Source organism: Phocoena sinus, chromosome 6 (genome assembly GCF_008692025.1).
Source record: "Phocoena sinus isolate mPhoSin1 chromosome 6, mPhoSin1.pri, whole genome shotgun sequence".
Lineage (NCBI taxonomy): Eukaryota > Metazoa > Chordata > Mammalia > Artiodactyla > Phocoenidae > Phocoena > Phocoena sinus.
In genome coordinates, this window is record NC_045768.1 from 48721344 (window position 1) to 48741961 (window position 20618).

Here is a 20618-nt window from a genome sequence, read left to right on the forward strand (position 1 = left end):
TAAGGAGAAGTAGAGGCTTGGGTGGCCTTTATAATATAATTACTTAGATTTTTCTAAGTTTGCAGTTAGAAAATAGTTTAAATTCATTGGTTAATCTCTGCAATGTTGTTAATATAGTAAATAACCTAGGAACTAAAGCATTTAATTAGAATGATTTTCCCATGAATGCGAGATTGTGATGCTTTTCACATGCACGTGCTGTTTTCTATGCAAAGTTTTCCTGATACTCAGAGTGGTTAGTAATCCTGGGGATGAGTTACCTTACCTCTATGAGCCTCAGTGTCCTAATCTGTAAAATATTAAGACTAATACCTAATGGCATATTAGTCCACACATGTAACACGGAGGATGGAGCCTGGCACATGATGGATGCTTCAGAGGTACATGTGAATTCTCGTGCATTCCCTCTCTGTGAGTTGTGCAGGGCAGAAGGTTACTCCCCAAGAGCCTTTGTCTGAAGTCTGTCCTAATTAGTGTCTGAGTAAGAGAAGCCAGGTCTATGTCAGTGATTGTGTTTATTCCCCACTGGTCCAAACAGCTTAGCAGGAAGCGTAGAGGGTCTATCTGTACTTCTAAAACAAGCTTCTTTGGGTTTTGTGTTGTTGTTGTTGTTTCTGTTTTTTGTTGTTGGTGGTGGCGGTGGTCATTCCACATAAAATATATAGATACTTTTGGAATTTCTACAGGTTAATATCTTTGCTTTAGGTCGGATAGGATTATGCTTTCAGTGGTGAGAAGCAGAGAAGTAAAGGGTAGAAATGAAACAGCTGTGGTGGTTCTAAGTTTTGTACTCAGGGTTGCTCTGAATTGATTTCTTTCATAATGTCTCCTCTTTCCTTACATGTACCAGTTGTACAATGAATTTTTATTACTGTAGTTGTAGCGTCCCCACAGCAAGTTTTCCACCCCTAAAAGTTCCCTGTGGTTCGTTCGAGAGCACAGTCTTTGAAAAGTCACTTGGTTTCTCTGAACATTTGTTTACCCATCAGTGTATGTACTTTCATATCTACTTGTTATGAAAGACCAACAAATCTTAAGGCAGTCATCCTGTATCTTGATAACTGCTGTTGTAATCTCTGTGTGTCTGTTTGTGTGTGTGTGTGTGTGTGTGTGTTGACAGTCTTTTACTTTCTCCACTTTGTGTGTGTGTGTGTGTGTGTGTGTGTGTGTGTGAATGAAACAAACTTCTTCATTAGAAATAGAACCTAAGTGTAGATTCTTCGGGAATGTGCAATGCATGGAATTAATTGGATGAGCATGCAAAAGCTGGTGTCAGATCCTTACTTGCACTAGTGATTTTTTTTAATGGATCAGAGACTGAAGTAAGCATAAGGATAAAGATTGGGTCAGCAAGACAGGAGGGGCTTCCCTGGTGTCGCAGTGGTTGAGAGTCCGCCTGCCGATGCAGGGGACATGGGTTCGTGCCCCGGTCTGGGAGGATCCCACATGCCACAGAGCGGCTGGGCCCGTGAGCCATGGTCGCTGAGCCTGCATGTCCGGAGCCTGTGCTCCGCAACAGGAGAGGCCACAACAGTGAGAGGCCCGCGTACTGCAAAAAAAACCAAAAAAACAAAAAAAAAAACTGGCTACCTGTGTAGCTGGAAACCTGTCGTGATTTTGGCTGAGCTAATGGTAGGAACTGACGATTCCTGACAAGGGTATGAGACAGGATGTGGCAGAGCTGTGATACTATTGCTCACTATTTGTCAGTGGGGCCCTGACTGAATTGCTGTTGAATTATCTACTCTGTGTACAGTAATGGGTGTATGAGTGAGGCCTGAAAGCTGTTAATTGTATGTTCTTCTTCTATTCCATAGCCTGTATTCTGCATAGTGGAAACATCCCAACGCTTTTTATTTCTAATGCCCCCATAGGTTACACTGTGATAGATATACTTGTTAAGGAACAGAAGACACTGAGAAAATTATACCACTTCTATCATTCATGTTATTAGTGTGTTCAGTAAGCAGTGTTATTAGCTGTAGTGATAGGATAGAAACTCTAGAGGGGAAGGTTTTCCTAGCTGTGTGTATTTTGATGTGAAAGTGCTCTAGATAAATCATATTAAATATAAATTCTGGAATTAGCATGAAATTGATAAGCAAAGCTTAGAAAAGAATAGGTTGGTATATAATGAAAAATATTATGCAATGCAACTGTGCTTGGCTAGGACTGTTTTCAGAGTAATTGCTGGAGAAGGAGCCAATAATTGTAATAAGACAGGAAATTAAAGAGCAAAAGAGGAAAGGCACTTTCAAAGGGGCTGGATGGCAAAAGGGAGAAATGCCTCCAGCTGAGGAGAACTTCCAAGAGAAAGATCTGATTCAAGTGAGATGTTTTTCTTCTCTATTTGCCTCCTTTTGTTTTTTTTTTTTTTTGCGGTACGCGGGCCTCTCACTGTTGTGGCCTCTCCCGTTGCGGAGCACAGGCTCCGGACGCGCAGGCTCAGCGGCCACGGCTCACGGGTCCAGCTGCTCTGCGGCATGTGGGATCCTCCCGGACCAGGGCACGAACCCGCGTCCCCTGCATCAGCAGGTGGACTCTCAACCACTGTGCCACCAGGGAAGCCCTTGCCTACTTTTATTATGCTTAAAGAATCGGGGAGAAGATGAACAGGTGGTGCTGAGAATGAGAAAGCACAGTAAATGCCTTGGACTTGACCTTGCAGGGCTGGTGGACTGTGCCGATCTAATTCAGGTACACATTAATAGGTCCTGGATCATGAATACTTATTTGATTTTGGGTCACCCAAGTGGTGAGTGATGGATAATCTCATAAAATATCCTTCTATTTACTAAATTCCCTATTTATTGCCTTGCCAGGTACATTCTATCTGTAATATCACCAGATAAATAAATGTCTTTTTTTATCCCACTTGAGGAATGCGTAAAATCATTCAATTCCTTGATGGAATGAACTGCTTGTTTTAAAACTTTTCAGTAGTGAGCATTTTTGGTCATATAAGTAAGCCATTATACTATTTTGTGGTTTGTTATGTTTAATTCGATCAAATAAGCTTCAGAGTTGCTAAAAATATCTTTTAGGACAAATTGACTCCTTTATGTTTTTGATAGATATGTATAAATTTAGGACCATTTTCTTCATTGAGGTTTACTTGCCATGTTAAGATAAATTTAAAAAAAGGATGAGATTTTACTTGGCCATGTAGAAATATTTAAAGACTCAGAGGAATCCAGATTCCTTTCAAAGCCTTGGAATCCTGGAGAGCTACTCTTCCTCCTGTGACTATCTTTTGAGGAGGGAAATTCGATGAGACCGGAAGTATTTACATCACTATTATGTGTGGCCTGATAGATTAGCAATATTTATCACACAACCCCCCTAATAGTTGTTTTCTTTCCTATTCTCTGCTATGACTTCAACTTAATCATCTCTGAAATCTTAGTACCAAATTATATTTAGGTGTGGAAAGAAAAACAAATGAACGTTTATTTAACACACACTCAAAGTGCCTGTTATATGCTTGTCTGAGTCTGGTAAAATATGGTCCATATAAAAAAGAAACAGGAAAGCTGAGGATGATAGGCAAAAGAGAGTACAGGGCATGAATCATGTAGATGTTGTGGATTTCATCATTCAGTGTGCTTAAAAATGGCCTGTGGGGCTTGTCAAACATGCAGATCTCCATGCCACCATTGATTCTGGTTCTGTATGAAGTGGCTCAGGAATTTGTACTTTTATAAACACATTGGGTGATTATGATGCAGGTGGTACAGGAGACACTGAGAGGGTAATCTTAAACCTGTGCTTTATGTTGACCACTGTGAGATAATCTTTAAATTGTTACCTGGGGCCAGACATTTGAGCAAAAGTTATATCTAAGGATTACTCACTAGCTAGTTCAGCTATAGCAACCCCACGTGAGTGAGTGTGTATGGCAAGATACAAGAATATAGAAGTGAAAAATGACCTCTTATTGCTAAAGGGCAATGGTAAGTTTGACATTTCGTTTGTAAGTTTCAGAAAGAAAAACTGATCTGTAGAAATGCAATATTATAGTATTTATCTCATAGGGAGGATTAAACATGATAGTGATTGTAAAATACTTCATATAGTATTTCACATAATGTCTAATACTAGGTTTAATAAACACGATATATTCTTCTTGTTATCGTTTAATTATTATTTAGGCTATGCATTTCCTATTCTCTGTTTTATTTTTAGTAAAGTAAGTTGACCTAAGAGCTTGTTGGTCATCTTGTGTTTTGAAGAGCTAGGTTTTTTCTGCATCAAAAGAAAATAGCAGTTACTGACTCCATTATTCTTTTGAAAAATAACAAAAGTATTTTGATTAAAACAGGAGTTGGAGTAGAAAAAATGCTTACATGCTTTTACTTATAGGGTTCAAAGTTGTAGAGGGATGTGGTAATAGAAGATCAGTTTCCATTCAATTTAAAAGAGAACCTTAGATAGTCTGAATGGTGAATGACTGGGATAATGCCTTTGTTCTCAGGAAGATCACAAGCTCTTTCTTGCTCTATAAAGTAGGAGTATTAAAAAAAAAAGGCATATTACATTAATTTTAATGGAAATGAATCCAATTTCTGAAGCATCTGGGTCCTCAGGTAAGGGCAGTCTTGTCAACCCCCTGTGACTAAATTAGCATGATAGAAGTAAACACTAGAGCCTTTATGAACTGCTTGCTTCTATTCTAGCAGCTTAATTCACAGAGGACTGAAAGGCCAAACCTTTAAAGAGTACTTTTATCCTATAATTAGAAAATCCAATATGCCAGAATTTGGGGGGAGATGAAAGGCCTCTCTAGAAGAACTATTAGTCTTTTATTTATTCTAACTGCCTAATCTTGGGATTTAGACGTTTTAGCTGGGGTCAAATCTTATTTTACACAAGAGAGAAATTCCTAGGGATTTATGCTTTCTTCTTTTTGGTAAAAATTTTCAGAATTCGTTAGGCAACAAAGAGAACACGTGGTCTAGGACATCTGCCACTCACTACTAGTTTTAGTGGGGAGCATATAGCCACTCCGCCTCCTTCCTTTATATCCAATAGGACATGTTTTCAGAAATTAATCTGACCTTAGAATGTCTGTTACGGATTCCCATGTGAGGTATTGCAACTCACATTTCTCACTAAGTGTAGTACTTAACAGAGTATAAGTTTCTTTCTATTGATAGAAATGGGGTCAGGTCATGGCCCACACACCTTAGGGAATTATATCCAGGTTAAATTCCTATTCAGATGAACTGAATTTGAAGTACATTGGAAATGATGTCCCTTTCTAAGAAAGATGGATGATAAGGATCTCCCCTTCTGTTGTGTAATGTAAAATCTATTATATTCTATTGAGAGAGAGATGATTTCCAACATGGTAGTTCCAACAAAGCAATCTCCTACAACGACGAACACCAGCATCCCACACACATTAATGCCATATGGTGAGTCCTGCTGCTATGGCCAGGTGAGCCACTAAAATTTACTTCCTATTCTGGGAGGCAGATTTGATTAGGAAGTCTCATTATGATTTTAAAATTTTGTTTACACAGGATGCTTATGGAAAAAAAAATTCCCCAAACGGGAATATATGTTGGTGATGTTTAATTGGTATGACAAGTAAAGCACTTCTGGATCACTACAAATCACAGCTGTCTTCAGCTAAGTCAGCATCCTGCCCCTTCGGAAAAAGTGTAGAGTCTGGTTTCCTTACTGCCTTGCCTCCTTCAGGACAATTTTGTTTTATGGTCTCAGTATTTACTAAGTAGATGCCATTAAAAACTGACTTGTTCAAAATTATCTAAACTGATCAAATTCACCAAAAATTAGCAGATCCTCCATTTTATTTCACATAGTATGCATTGGGATTTGGTTCTTAATAAAGCAAAGCAACATCAAGAACAAAAAACAGGAATATGGGGCACTCTCTTTGCCTTGCAACTTTGAATGTGGTATACATTTTGCTATTTTGCTGGACAAATAAATGTTTGATGTCGAATAACTCCCTTTAGAACCATGAATGGTGATGGCCCCTGCCTTTCCCTTTCCCTCTTGATGATAGGCTCATCCTATCACTTCTTCTAGGCTCAGTCTAACTAGTCCAGTCCAGGCCCTCACTTTGGAACTAACAACGCATGGTTAGCTGGCACACTGCATTTCACATCAAATTGTTCTCTGTTTCAAGTGTGTTCGCTTTTTCTCCTAAACTGGGTTATCAATTCCTTGAAAGCAGGGGAAATGCTGGGATTAAGAGCTAAGGAAAATCAAGGTTCAATATTTTCTGGAAGTTCTCCTTTATCTAGTTCATCATTCTAATGTATGAAATTTCTATTAATAAAAGTTTAAACTGTCCTCTTAAAATATTTTTAAACAAAAGTTAATTTTTAGAATCTAGGCTCCACGGCAGCTATGGTGTCACTGAGGGAATAAAATAGGTTAATTACCTTGACTTCCTAGAAGTAATTCCTTTGAAATAAGAAAGCAGCCTCTGCCTGTCAGGGTTTCAGAGTGAAGGATGAAGGCGTTTTTAACAGCAGCTTGGAATAGCAAGGACAAAGGGATGATGACTCTGATATAGTTATGGATGCTATAATATTTATGTCTTGTATTTATTTGGGAAATATTCTTAGAAACTGAATAAATCTTATAAAATTGCTATTTCCTCTTCATGCATATTTTCATCTTATAATTTGCCTACTCTTAAGTGATTATTTCTTTAAATACTATCTTCTAAATACCAGTAACATAATGTCTAAAAAGAAAAGGTGCCTACGGTCTTACAGAGTGAGAGAAATTATATTTTGTTTTTACACTCCTTTTGATTTTATTTATTTCCAGCATTATCGACATATAATTGACACATAACATTATGTAAGCTTAAGGTATACATGTTGATTTGATACATGTAAATGTTGCAAAATGATTACCATCATAGGTTAGTTACCACCTCTACCCCCATCACATAGTTACCATCTGTTTTTCCTCATTTCACTATAAATTGCCTGGGTGTGTAACCTACTCTATACAGAAGCTTTTATATTAAACTACTATGAGAAACATATTGTTATGTTTATACTACCTAAAATAATACATATTGAATTTACATACCCACTTTCTGTAATATTCTCCACTCTGTTGTATTTTAAGCTGTAAATATGTATAACACATGCATAAGAATTCCTCCTTGCAAGTCTTATCAATATAACTGCAATAATACACTGTAAATCATATATTACCCATTGCTACATTTGCCATGTGTAGGTTTATTGCACTCTTTCTACAGTGTGGCTATATGATAAAAATCTTATCTAGAGGAAAATGAATTCCAAAAATTACCAAGCTGAATAATTCTTATACTGAGTTTAAGATCATACCTTGGTTTAATATAAAACATTTTCTGTTAGCAAAGGCAGGTTCGTTAGAAGCATTTTTGTTCCAAACTATCCTTTCCATTGTGGTACAAAAATACAATCTCCCTGTTAGCTAGCTTAAGGAACTTAAGGCAAACAAAAAATGAAAACCTCATAAAAGTCAATTAGGATAACCCTATGTGGTGCTTCCATATGACTAAAAACTAAGCCTTAGTGTGCTAGTCCCAGAGGCAGAGGAGGCAAGAGCTAAAAGTCTAAAAACCCAGTGACATTTGGGGGCCGGGTTTAGTAACTTTAAGAATATTTATAATATCGTTTGGGTCTTTTTTAAGTTGAGTATTTGTGTGTGGCAATAGCTGAGTCTCCTAATGCATGAATGACACTGAATCCTGTCTATGTGTGTGAAAACTTGGGTGTTCAGTGTGCTGATTGCTTTTCATACCTTCTGGTATTTCTCCTCATGGCTTAGATTTTTAATGCCTCTCCTATCCGTGTCCTTTACCTTTTGATGATTTCAATTTCTATGTTAAAAGCCATTTGATTCCTCCATCACCTGGCTTTATGCCTTCTTTGATAGCACAGCTACTTGGCAGCAGCCCAGACCCTAAGTACAATGAGTATTGCTTTGCTTCAGAGATCTCTTCTTGGTCCTCTTTCTTTCCCTGTTATACCATCCTCACAGCCTACCACCACTGAGACCAGCCTGCCTGTCATATCTACATCACTGGCTGCCTGCCAGCTCATCACACTCCTCCCTATCTTTTTTTTTTTTTTTCTCCCTCTCTTTTACCTCTAGTCTTCATTATATTAGAAATTTATTTTTTCTACCCACATTTCCCTTGGTCTGCCTCATTGTTTCCCAAATGCACTGATAACACCTGCAACTGTTTCAGCTTATGTTCTCTGCTCTTCTGCTCCTCAACTGCCAGGCTTGATGGGAGAGAAGCATAGAATTGTACAGGCCGAGCCTATTACAGGTTCACACAAATGCAGTTTGACTATCATTGCAGCTCTGCAAGACATTTACTTCTATTCTGTGCAATCCTAACCTTACTCTCCCAGAGGCTACTTGTGACATTTTTTCTCTTCTTTGAATCCCAATCCTGCCTTCCCTCACTTCCAAATTCATGGCTAAGATCATTACAGTCTGGCAGGAGCTGCTCTGTATCTTCCGTCATGTTTACCTCCATCGGTTGCGTCCTTCCTCCCAGTCATCTTCTCCCTAAACTCCCTGCCCCCATGGTATTTGGCCCACCTGCCATTCTCTTAATGACTGCTTCAAGGCTCTCGGTCTCTCATTCAATCCCAGTAGCCCCAGCTGCTCCTCTTCTACTTTTAAGCAAGATTAGCCCTCAGTATCTGAAAACAAAACAGCCAAATGTGTTTTCCTTGGCCTCGCTCTCTAATCTTAGTACTCAAACATGGCTTTGTTCCTTCTGTTGAGCTGTTAGAATGTGTGGTCCTCACCTCATGGCTGCATCACCTTCATCAGCAGCATCTCTTAATGTTCTCGGACTCTGACTTCTAAACTTGCTTTATCCAGGTTCTGCCCAATATATAGTCCTGCCCTGTTTTCCTCCTGTTACCTGATAGCTCCTTTTTACCCTTTAGACTTTAAATATAAATATATTTTTTTAAAAGTTTATCCTTGATACTTTTCCCTCCTGGTTCTTTGCTTGGCATTCCCCAGTTCCAACTATCAACTGTATTTTCATGATGCCCCAAGATATGTCTCCACACAAATCTCTCTCTAGAATTACAACTCTGTTTTCAAAGGCCTACTGGACATTCCAACTTAATTTTCCTATGATTGCTTCCATTTAGCTTGTCTAAAAGTTAATCAGTTATCTTTTTCCAAAGCCTTTCCCCTTTGACATTTTTTTCTAAATGGCTTTTCATTTCCAAATTTATTTTATTTTAATTTTTGAGGGAAGAAATATAATACTAGCGGAATCATACTCTTTTGACTTGGTGCCAAAATACTCGTATGCAGACTCAGTTATCACTTCTGTAGATTATGAAATATTTTCCTTCATAGGAAGTACATTGTATTGCAGATGATTATTGTGATCTGGTTTATCTTGGAGTACAGTGAATGTAGAATGATTTTATTTTTAGCAATTTATAATGTAATGCACTGCCCAGATCATGTCAGTTATTTGCTGATCAAATTCATTGTATTTTTACAAGTTAAAAACTCACAAGTAAGAACAGTAATTTCCGGAAATAAATTGGTCTTCCTAGGTAGTACATCTAAAAAACAAATTAAAAGTTGACTCATGCTGTCCTCCCAGCTGTTTCAATATCATTCTTACCTTGAATGAAGGTAGAAAAAAAACATTTGGACAATTTGTGACACGCTTGTCTCCAAAGCTGGTTTACAGGCAGGTAGTAATCTGTCTCTCCCCTCAGCACCCCATGGAATTTTCCATAAAGAACCCAGACACCTCCATCAGTGCACAGCCATAGACCTACCTTCTCCCAAATGTAGGGAGATACTTGCCAACTACGTTTTAAGGAATAGCATTTTTGCAAAGTATAACTTGTTTCTTTCATCACCACCAAATGTAAGATTCTAAGGTAAATATACTGTCTTTCCATATATGTTCCATAGGAGGGGAAAAAGTTTTCCTCTTTTCTCTTAGGGTTCCTGGCTAGATCTGAATATTAAACTGGCAAAGACAGATTAACAGGAGAAAAGCATGCACATTTATTTAATGTAAGTTTTATGTGACATGGGAGCCTTCATAAGGAAATAGAGACCCAAAGAAACAATTAGCCCTGAGTATTTTTATGCTAGGTTTGATGAAGAGTGGTCAGACGTAGAGAGATATGATAGGTCAAAGAGTATGAGGTAAGTGTAGTAATCTGGGGAAAAATTAGCAAGACCTGTTTGTTCGGATTCTTCTGGGCATCCTTTGTCTCCAGAGATAAGGATGCTCCTTTCCTGGTATAGAGGAGCATCCTTATCTATACCATCCTCATCTATACCTCTCACATGTGAGGTTCTGTAGTCATAACCTGTTTCAGGGGAGAAGTTGTAGGGAAAGGTCAGAGTGACCTTCCTGCTTCTACTGTTTTCTTAAACTCCCTCAGCTTACAGTATTCAACATACTAAGGTGACATATTTTGGGATAGTATGTACTGAACCCCATCATTTACAGTTTACCTCCTGCATTCTTTGTTTCTCTAGCTGTCCTTATTTTTCTGTAATTAGGAAAACTACTTATAAGACTCTACCAAGGGGGGCTTCCCTGGTGGCGCAGTGGTTGAGAGTCCGCCTGCCAGTGCAGGGGACACGGGTTCATGCCCCGGTCCGGGAAGATCCCACATGCCATGGAGTGGCTGGACCCGTGAGCCATGGCCGCTGAGCCTGCGCGTCCGGAGCCTGTGCTCCATAGCGGGAGAGGCCACAGCAGTGAGAGGCCCGGGTACCGCAAAAAAAAAAAAAAAAAAAAAAAAAAAGACTCTACCAAGGAAAATGGGTGTTTGGAACAGGAAAGTCCTTTTAAACTGTTCCAAAGTGTTTGTATGGAAATTTTAAGAATCTGGGGCAAAGTTAAATTGCGATGCATAAGAAAGTGGTAGCAGTATTAGGGGCAGAGAAGGAAGATCAGGGAAAAATGATAAATATATTGCCCTGGTATATTCCCCCAGTATGGGAAACCCTAGTAGGAGGCTGGGTGAAGGGACTGGAGGAAAAGGAACGTGTGAAATGAGGATTTAGGAAGTGGGCTATAGGGAATAAGACACAATGCCTTTCTCCAGTTACACTATAATATGTTCAGGAAAGTCAACTTTGATCACTAATCCTTTTCAGTGTAAGTAGATTCTTTCTGGAAATGCAAAGATTCCTACACACTGATGGCACTCCTAAAGACTGCATGGTGGTGGTTGCATAGGGTGGTGTTACACAACTCGCATAGCAGAAAGCAGTTGTGATGCCATTGTTTTCTATTCATATTCATCATCAACATATATTCAAGGCACGGGTTGATGCTCGAGGCACTATGGAAAATGCAGTTATGAGACAAGGCACTTACAAGTCTAGTTATGAAGAGAGAACAACAATTATAAAAGCAATTGGGTATCATTGACAAGTGGGTGGTCCAGTCAAAATGTGTTCAGAGGAGGAAGACATGGTTTGCAGAAAAACCATGTCTACCAGCTGTTCCTTCCTTCCCACATCTATGTGACTTTCTACTTTGTCACGTATTAATATTTTGTAAATACCTTTGCCCTTTAGATACCTCTGTTTTCCATGTATGATGTCCTTGTGAAACTTTACACCATCTTTAGTTTTTGTGTTTCTTATGCTGCACCCTGATTCAATCCGCTTTAGTTCAATGAGAAGAACCTACTTAGCTATTCTGTTTGGGGAGTTCTTTTACGTACATCACATTCAGCAAATCTGGGCTACAACGAGAAAGCTTTGATTGTTCCTCTCTGAGACCTCACAACTAAAGATATGACTTGTTATTTGGTGGCAAATGTCCTTTAAGCATAACAATGATGAAACTCTTAAGGACTTGTAGTCTATTTTTTTTTTTTTAACACATTCATCTCACAGGAATGAGGTCATCCCTGTTCCCCTCCGTCTCTCTCCCAACAAGTATCTGTGTAGCTAAATTCTTCTGATACATTTTTTTTTTTTTTTTTGCGGTACGCGGGCCTCTTACTGTTGTGGCTTCTCCCTGTTGTGGAGCACAGGCTCCAGATGCACAGGCTGCGGATGCACAGGCTCCAGACTCACAGGCCCAGCGGCCATGGCGCATGGGCCCAGCCGCTCCACGGCACGTGGGATCCTCCCAGACTGGGGCACGAACCCGTGTCCCCTACATCGGCAGGCGGACTCTCGACCACTGCGCCAGCAGGGAAGCCCCTCTTCTGATACTTTCAAGACTTAGTCCAGAAGCAGCTTCCTCAAAAAAGCCTTTTATGATGCCATACTATTCTCATTCTGATGTTAGAAGCTGCCACGTTATGCAGTTCCAGGGGACGCCATTTACTTCCAGTCTATGTGAGTGCCACCTCCCGGATTTATGCAGCTCATAGCCTGAGCAGCAGTACACAACAGCCTTGGGTGCTTCTCCCGTAGTACCCTGTGCCTCAACTACTACATTATTGTTCCTTTCTATTTATGATTCTGTCCCCTAACACACTATAAGTATTTTAGAGACAGAAACTGTAACTTAATTCTCCACCCATAGTAATTACAGAGTAAAGGTTTATTTTATTAGTGAAAAGGAAAGAAAGAAGTTGAATGGAACCTCTTTGTAAAATTCATACGTTAATGATGTCTCTAAAGACCTATGCTTAACTCACTGTTGTTACATATCCTGACTCATAGGTGTAGCAGTCCAGACTTTCTCCCCAATTCTGACTCCTGATCCAAAATACCAGGGTTTCCATTTTCTAAGAGCCTTGTACCCTTCTGACCCCATCTATTCCCCGTCCCTTTCTCTATCTGCTGTAATCTTGTTCATTGGCCATTATCACCTTATTCCCCTGACTCATTAACTTTATGGAACAAGTACTGGAGAATCTTTTGAAAGCTCTACCAACTCCAGTTTCTCCTCCAGGTCTTTCCCCCTCTTACTTCTGTTGTGCATCTCTCCCCTCCTCCTCCACACTTGCCACCAAAAGTTAGAAATTCAGCAATAAAGGTTGAAATTAGATTTTTATATCACTGTATATTTTTCTTCTCTGCCTTCCTCCCCAATTGGGAGGAAGGCAGAGAAGAAAAATCCATAGGTTTAGTAATATCAATTAGATATCAAATCTGTTTGTCTAACAGGGTGCATGCCTGGGTGATTAGGGTGCATGCCTCTTAAATAGGTTAAAAATATTTTTAGAAATAGGTTTTAGGTGACTTTCCTAATCCACCCTTGATCAGTATGTGTGGCCTCATTCTGCACATCATTTGTCTATTGCATATAAACAACATTCACTTACATACTCTCCCCTTTCAAGTCTGTGTTTCCAATTTTCTCTTACATAGAAGAGATCTGGGGGGTCCTGTTTCCAGCCACTGGTGAACATGAAGAGCAAGCCTTGCAAACTGGGGACTTTGACCTGCAGATGTGCTTTATTTAGAAAGCATACTACTTGGAAAAATGGTTTTTTATTTAACAAATGAAATTGGAAGATTTCACATAAGAATTCAACTTTACAAGTTTTCCTTAAAACTTGTTTTGAAATCCAACAGATGATCCGCTTTACGACATGGTAAAAATCAGTGGGGCTTAGTAACAATTACTTCATTTATACAGATATCCACTCCCCATAGACCACAGTCGTCACCACTCTTCATTGTCTCCCTAATGTGGAGGTCCAATGCATCTCTGCTCTTCCACTGTATTCTCTTATTGTGGAGAAATACTTCCTTGTATCCCTGGTTTTGTCAATTATAGGGACATGAAAAATGACTGGAGAGGGCAGTTTATTTCATGCAAAAAGTGGAAGTAGCTTATTTCCTTGTGCCAGTGACACATATTTTTATATATCAAATGCAAAAAAAAATGTGTTTGTGGAACTTTAACCAGGCATCTTCACTCATTTAAGTTACTTTCTTGTTCTTGTACACATATTCTGTGACCCTTGAAAAATAAAAAGAACGATATTATTAAAATAATAACAACATTCCAGGAAGTAACTCATTGCCAGTGGCATAGGAGAATCCATGTAGAAAGAAGGTCAGGGTTAAAGAAAGGTGTTGGAGATGTTGAAGTGGCAGACAACAGTGAAGCAAGGCTCTGACTTAAACTCTTGCAACTCTAGATCCCTGTGTAATACCCACTGCTGTCTCATCCTCTCCACACAAGTGGAATATGGGGCCTGGATTGGGAGAGGACAGATAGCGTAGGATCTGTCTTAATTTACCCTCTGGATACTTAGAAATCCAAGTGAGTGAAAACTAGACCACAACGAAGACAGCACATAAGTTTTATTTTCAGAATCATTGTAGTCTGTATGCCATTTGGAAGCAGAAGTGTCTTGGTGGCTTCAAAGCCATATAAACAACACCAATAAATAGTATACAGTGATGGGTGGTAGCTGATAATTTGGTTTGCTTTGCCCATTAAAATACCATTTTTGGCAATCTATTTTTGTATTCTCTGTAAGATGATAACAATATTTTTTCTTCTAAATGAGGTATGTCATAGTGCACTTATTTTTAGCTTCAACAAAAACAATTCCATAGCAGTCTGTTTGTCATGGTATTGTGCAGCTGTTGGTGCGATAACCACGTACCTAATAAAAAGTATTGTTTTATTTCCTCCATTCTCCCACATCCTGCCCTCCACTTACCCCTTCTAATTTCTCAATTTTTTCTTCTGCAGAGTGAAGCTAGAATGTTGTTAGAGTTTTAAAAAATGCTGTCATGATTCCCTCCATAATTAGCTTATTGGGAAAGTTTGGGTAAATATCTCATAGCTCAGCAGGGAAAACATTAAAAAAACAAAAACAAAAAACTCTTACTCAACTCAACTTGTGCAAGGGGTGAAGTTACTAGGGAGTTTTAATTGAAACCTCAACCATGAGCGTATAGTTCTCAGAATTCTGAAAACTGCTAATTAGGTTCAAAATTAACTTCTGCATGGAGTAGAAGACTATATTGAATATAGGAATGTATTGTCACTATGTGGAAAAGTGATATCTATAAATAATCCAAAATGAAATGTGTCATGAGAGAAAGAAGTGTGTGTATGTTTTTTGTTTGTTTTATTTTTTTGGCGGGAGGGGCAGGAGATAATTGGTTCTTTCATTGGTTTTATGGACAAAGGAGGTATTATTCTGGTAAGTTCACTCTTGTGTTCTAGAATAAAATATGGGGATAGCAGAGAAAAATAACAATGAATTTTAAATAAAAGATAACATCTTTTTACCATACTCAGTGTTCTTGAGGAAAAACACGTGAGGGAGGTAAGATAAATAAATGAGGAAATCATCCAGGTAGGTCAGACTGAAATGAATACATCTTTTTTCAGAATTATCTGGATATTGTTCTACTGCCTTTTAATCAGTGACTTTATAACAACCACTGACTAGCCCAAATAATGTCTTTCATTTGATTCAAATTTTTGAAATAATGGCTGTAATAAATAAATTTTATTTTTGCTTTTCTTTTTATTTTAGATTTGTTTTATTCCTTGTGGTGCCAGATATTTGAGAGAGCCTAGTACCTATGTATTGGTTGAGAAATATAGTTTGGCATAAGAGCGTAAAATGATGATCTCTCTGATATAAGGGGGAAACTTGAAAAAAAAATCATTGAAACAGCATAAAACATTTAAAGAAAAAATGTGGACCAATTATATTTTAGAGACCAACTGTGATACTTACTTGGTATAATATTGGAATATTCAATGGAATTCTTGAATCCCTTCTGCAATTTACCTCATTTTTCTCAAACAAGATGATGAGAAGAGATTAAAGTGATGTGGACAGTACCTGGAGTATTTCCATGTTATTCACCATAATTCCTTTAATCAATTTAAATTAATCAGTGTATGATTCCAGTCATTTGTATGAACCTTCAATCTGTGCAACACATTATTTTACATTGTTGCTGTCTTAAATAGTCAATTTCCAAATATTTTATGCTTGATAGCATGGCTAAATTTACTTTTTTATGATGAAGGATATATTTAAGTTTCACTTTTGCGCCTATACGTTGAAGGTCCGTGAGTCCTTTTAATTCTTCTCTTCAAAACACTGTTTTAAAGAATATACAGGGCTTCCCTCGTGGCACAGTGGTTAAGAATCCGCCTGCCAATGCAGGGGACACGGGTTCGAGCCCTGGCCGGGGAAGATCCCACATGCCACGGAGCAACTAAGCCTGTGTGCCACAACTACTGAAGCCTGCACACTTAGAGCCGGTGCTCTGCAACAAGAGAAGCCAGGACAATGAGAAGCCCGCGCACCACAACGAAGAGTAGTCCCCGCTCGCCGCAACTAGAGAAAACCCGCGCTCAGCAACGAAGACCCAATGCAGCCAAAAATAAAGAAAGAAAGAAAGAAAGAAAGAATGTACTAACATGGAAACATTATATTTTTATTTCTTTAGCCACAGCTGTCAACCTACTGTGTTTGTTGAATTTCCTGTTTCCTTCCAGTCCATTTTGGCCAGTCACCATCACTTTCTGGTCACATAGGTTTATTATAATTAGTCTAATCCTGTTTAACTTCCAATATCATATCTGATTTCATTGTTTTCTTCCCTCCCCCCAGCTGCAGATTGTGATCTTGGCTACTTGGACTTTGGAGAGTAGGAGGGTCTGCCTTTTAGATCTTCATTACCTCTTCCTTTTCAAGGTCCAATCTCTTGAAAGAGGGAGAGAGAGGAATAGTGGAAGCAAAGCTTGTCTGTAACTAAGCTGCTCTGATTCCATCTGTGATCTACTCAGAGAATGGTCTTCGTGTAGATGTTACATTTGGGTGGGGGTGGGGGAGTGAGGGCTTTGTTCATCCTCCTTTTGATGACCTCTATTGCTGACAACTCCTGCAGAGAAAGACAGCTAGTTTCCCTTGAGTGCTTCCAGAAGGCCATGTTCCCAGTTCCTTCTGGTACTTCCTCATCTGTCTCTGCCCTTCCTGTCTTCCTTGCTCCTTCATATGGGGCCACAGGAGTCATAGGAGGCTTCTTCTGTCCCCTCTGATGGCCTCTGGGAACTTAGAAGGGGCTGCCCCACCATTTTTCTTCACAAGTGTAATGGACATTAGTCCTTTTAAGACTTGCTGACAATACACTACTCTGAAGACCTTTCTGCTTTCGGACAACCCTAGCCCAGAAATGGGCACCAGGTTCTGTATTTATTATTATCCTACATTTCAGGGGGTGGATATTGACCTCACCTGAGAACTTTCTCACGGTTCTCAACTCCAGCTCAGGAATCAGCCAGCCAGGTTTCCTCACCGACTGCTGTACATGAGTCTCCTCCTCCCCTGACATGCTTGGCTTTAGCAAAAAATTATTCTTGCCTTTCTCTTACGGTTGGGACAGGCATGAGTAACCTCTAACCACAAAGAGCGCATAGCCATTAAGTCTAAGGCTGACCCTCAGGATCGTTCATCTATGCACTTGGGGGAATAGAGGACAGAGAAAAAGTTAGTGAATGGGGGCTCTGGTAGCTGCTTCTGCCTCTCTGAGAAGAGGAACATATCTGGGGGGCTTGTTGTTAGTATAATATTGCTCCCTCCCTGTAATATAAAAGGTCCCTCTCAACATGCTGTTAGGGTGTGGGTGTGTGTGTGTGTGTGTGTGACAGTCTCTCTCTTCCATGAATTTTAAGCTACTTTGAGGCAGAAACCATATATTGCAGCTTTTTCATCCCTTCTAACTACCACTTTAACAATAAAATTGATATCAAAATGGTAATAATAATAGTAAAAAGAGTAAATGGTGCTTACTTTTTAGGTCAGGCACTGTTCTAAAAGATTTATATATATTTATGCATTTAATCCTCACAAACCCTACGAGGCCGGTATTGTTATTGCTGCAATTTAGCTTGTGAAAATAGGTTATGGAGTGGTTGAGTAACTTGCCAAAAGTCACACAGCTGATAAGCGATGAAGCCGGGGTTGGAACCCATGCAGCCTGCCTCTGAGGTTTATCAATACTGACTGTCCTCGTCACAAGCATATGGCCTTACTGTGAACAGGTGTTGGTAAAGTTAATTAGAAACGGATAATTTGCTCAGTCTGATTTAGTATGTGAAGGAACATATTAAATTTTAATTTAAGTGAATTATTTTACTTAAGAGAAAAATCAGATTATTATTTATGCATGCAACTTCATAAATTATTGTTGAACTCAGTGAATATGAAACTTTATAGATTAAATATAAGCAAAAATTAGTCCCGAAAGAATTGAGAACATTAAAACAATTCCTTCTAAAGATGAGTCGGAACAGTTGCTTAATGAGTGACTGTCCCTGAATATATTAGATATGTTTGTAAAAGTAAGTTTAAAAAGTTCAAACCATATTGGTTATCTAGTCTCAGACGCTATCTGGTATCTCTTTGTTGGTAAGAAAATAAAAATCAGAGTTCAGAACTATGAAGTCCATTGTTCTCGCCTTGCATCTCCTTAAAATCACTGATGATCTTTTCTCCCAGATTTAAACAGATGCTTTTCAGACCATATCTCTCATACTCCCCTTTCCTCTCCTCCTCTGTCTCCAGCTCTGCCCCTCGTTCTCCACCCACTCATTTTCCCCTCAGTCTGTCCACTGCACCAGCTCTGAGGTGCACTGAGTCTCCTCTCTGCTCTCTTCCTGCTGTGCGTTCTTTGCCCTCTACCCCTTCTCTGGCCAGCTCCCTGCAGTTCTAACAATGGGTATCTGGGGCAAATTCAACTCTCTTGACAATGCTCTAATGGAGAAAAAGAAAGAAAACTGGTCAGCTAAAACATGGCATAAATTTTTCACAAGCTCTTATCTCTACCCCATCCAATACACATTTCTGTAAACCATTTCAAATTGTTAAAAGAAGCAAGTATTTCCCTTTCTGACTTACTTCACTCTGTATGACAGACTCTAGGTCCATCCACGTCTCTACAAATGACCCAATTTCGTTCCTTTTTATGGCTGAGTAATATTCCAATGTATAAATGTACCATACAAATATCGTATATTCATATATGTGGAATCTAGAAAAATGGTACAGATGAACCTATTTGCAGGGAAGGAATAGAGAACGCAGATGTAGAGAATGGATGTGTGGACGTGGGGAGGGGAGGGGGGAATGAATAGGGAGAATGGGATTGACGTATGTGCACTGCCATGTGTAAAACGGATAGCTGGTGGGAACCTGCTGTATAGCACAGGGAGCTCTGCTTGGTGCTCTGTGGTGACCTAGATGGGTGGGATGGCAGAGTGGGGTGGGAGGGAGGTCCAAGAGGGAGAGGATATATGTATACATATAGCTGATTTACTTCGTTGTACTGCAGAAACTAACACAACATTGTAAAGCAACTACACTCCAATTTAAAAGAGGAAAAAGAAACAAGTAGATTCAGTGAACTTGTTATTTGGTGGATTGACTTTCAGCAATCCAGCCTTAAATGAAGTGGCCATTCAGTCAGCTGGTAAAATGGTGAATTGTCTTTTGAGATATTGGCCCTGAGGCTGCCCTGGTTCCTGCCTTTCTGGTTGTTCAGCTTGTCCTTTGATACCATGACCTATCCCAGCATGCTTTGTGCTTAAGCTGGTTGGCCTCTGTGACTTGATGGAAAGAACCCTGACTGCTTTGAACCTTAGTTCAGCTAGTCTCTGAGCAGGTCTGTTGGGAGTGGCAGAAGCAGAAAACTCTGGGGCCATCTGGCTCTCCTGTTTTCAGAGTTCCTATGATCACTTGTGGTCTGTGCACTTGTCTTGCTCAGTATAAACCTGGACTTTTTAATATGTATATTATATTGTAGATACACACTGATGGGGTTAGGATTAGGGTTAGAGTGACGGTTATGGTTAGCTTAGTGCTGGATTTTGGATTCTCTGGTGAGATTCCTCTGGTCACAGAGACTATTGACCTCCATATGGCCAAATCCAGTAGCTACAATTCTGTCATTATACTTACTGATAATCCTATTGATTTTTGCAATGTTGAACATTCTCTGCTACTTAAAACCTTTTTCTTTGTTTTCCAGAATCCTTCTTTCCAGGATTTGTGGTTTCTCTTTTAATAATAAATAAAAATTTATTTTTTAAATAAACTGCTATTTCTGTCATCTTTACAAATCTATCTTTAGCCACCCACTCCCTTTAATAATGTGTTTCTTCAGGACTCAGGCTCTGACCCTCTAGTTACCTTACCTTACATTCTATTTTTTAAATTTATTTATTTATTTATTTACTTATCCGGCTGCGCTGGGCCTCAGTTGCGGCACGCAGGATCTTTGTTGCCGCTTGCGAGATCTTCGTTGCGGCATGTGAGATCTTTTTGGTTGCAGCATGTGGCATCTTTCTTTTAGTTGCAGCATGTGGGATCTTTAATTGTGGCATGCGGGCTCTTAGTTGCAGCATGTGGGATCTAGTTCCCTGACCAGGGATCGAACCTGGGCCCTCTGCATTGGAAGCAGAGTCTTAACCACTGGACCACCAGGGAAGTCCCTACCTTACATTCTTAAACATGCTTATCCATGCCCATGACTTCAACTGATACATCTCTACTTAAAATCCCCAAATTTCTATCTCTTGTTTTGGCCTCTCTACTGGTCTCTAGACACGTAACAACTGTTCACTCGTTTTAATTTGGTTATTTCACAAGCACTTC

General features: G+C 39.4%; 1 protein-coding gene and 1 non-coding gene across 2 annotated transcripts in view; one reads left to right on the forward strand and one right to left on the reverse strand.

Annotated features, from left to right (window-relative positions):
* TRPM3 (transient receptor potential cation channel subfamily M member 3) overlaps positions 1-20618 on the forward strand; it is an 856716-nt gene that overhangs the window by 280635 nt on the left and 555463 nt on the right.
* TRNAW-CCA lies at positions 20380-20450 on the reverse strand. Its single transcript has one exon. It is a non-coding gene; the product is annotated as a tRNA-Trp (tRNA).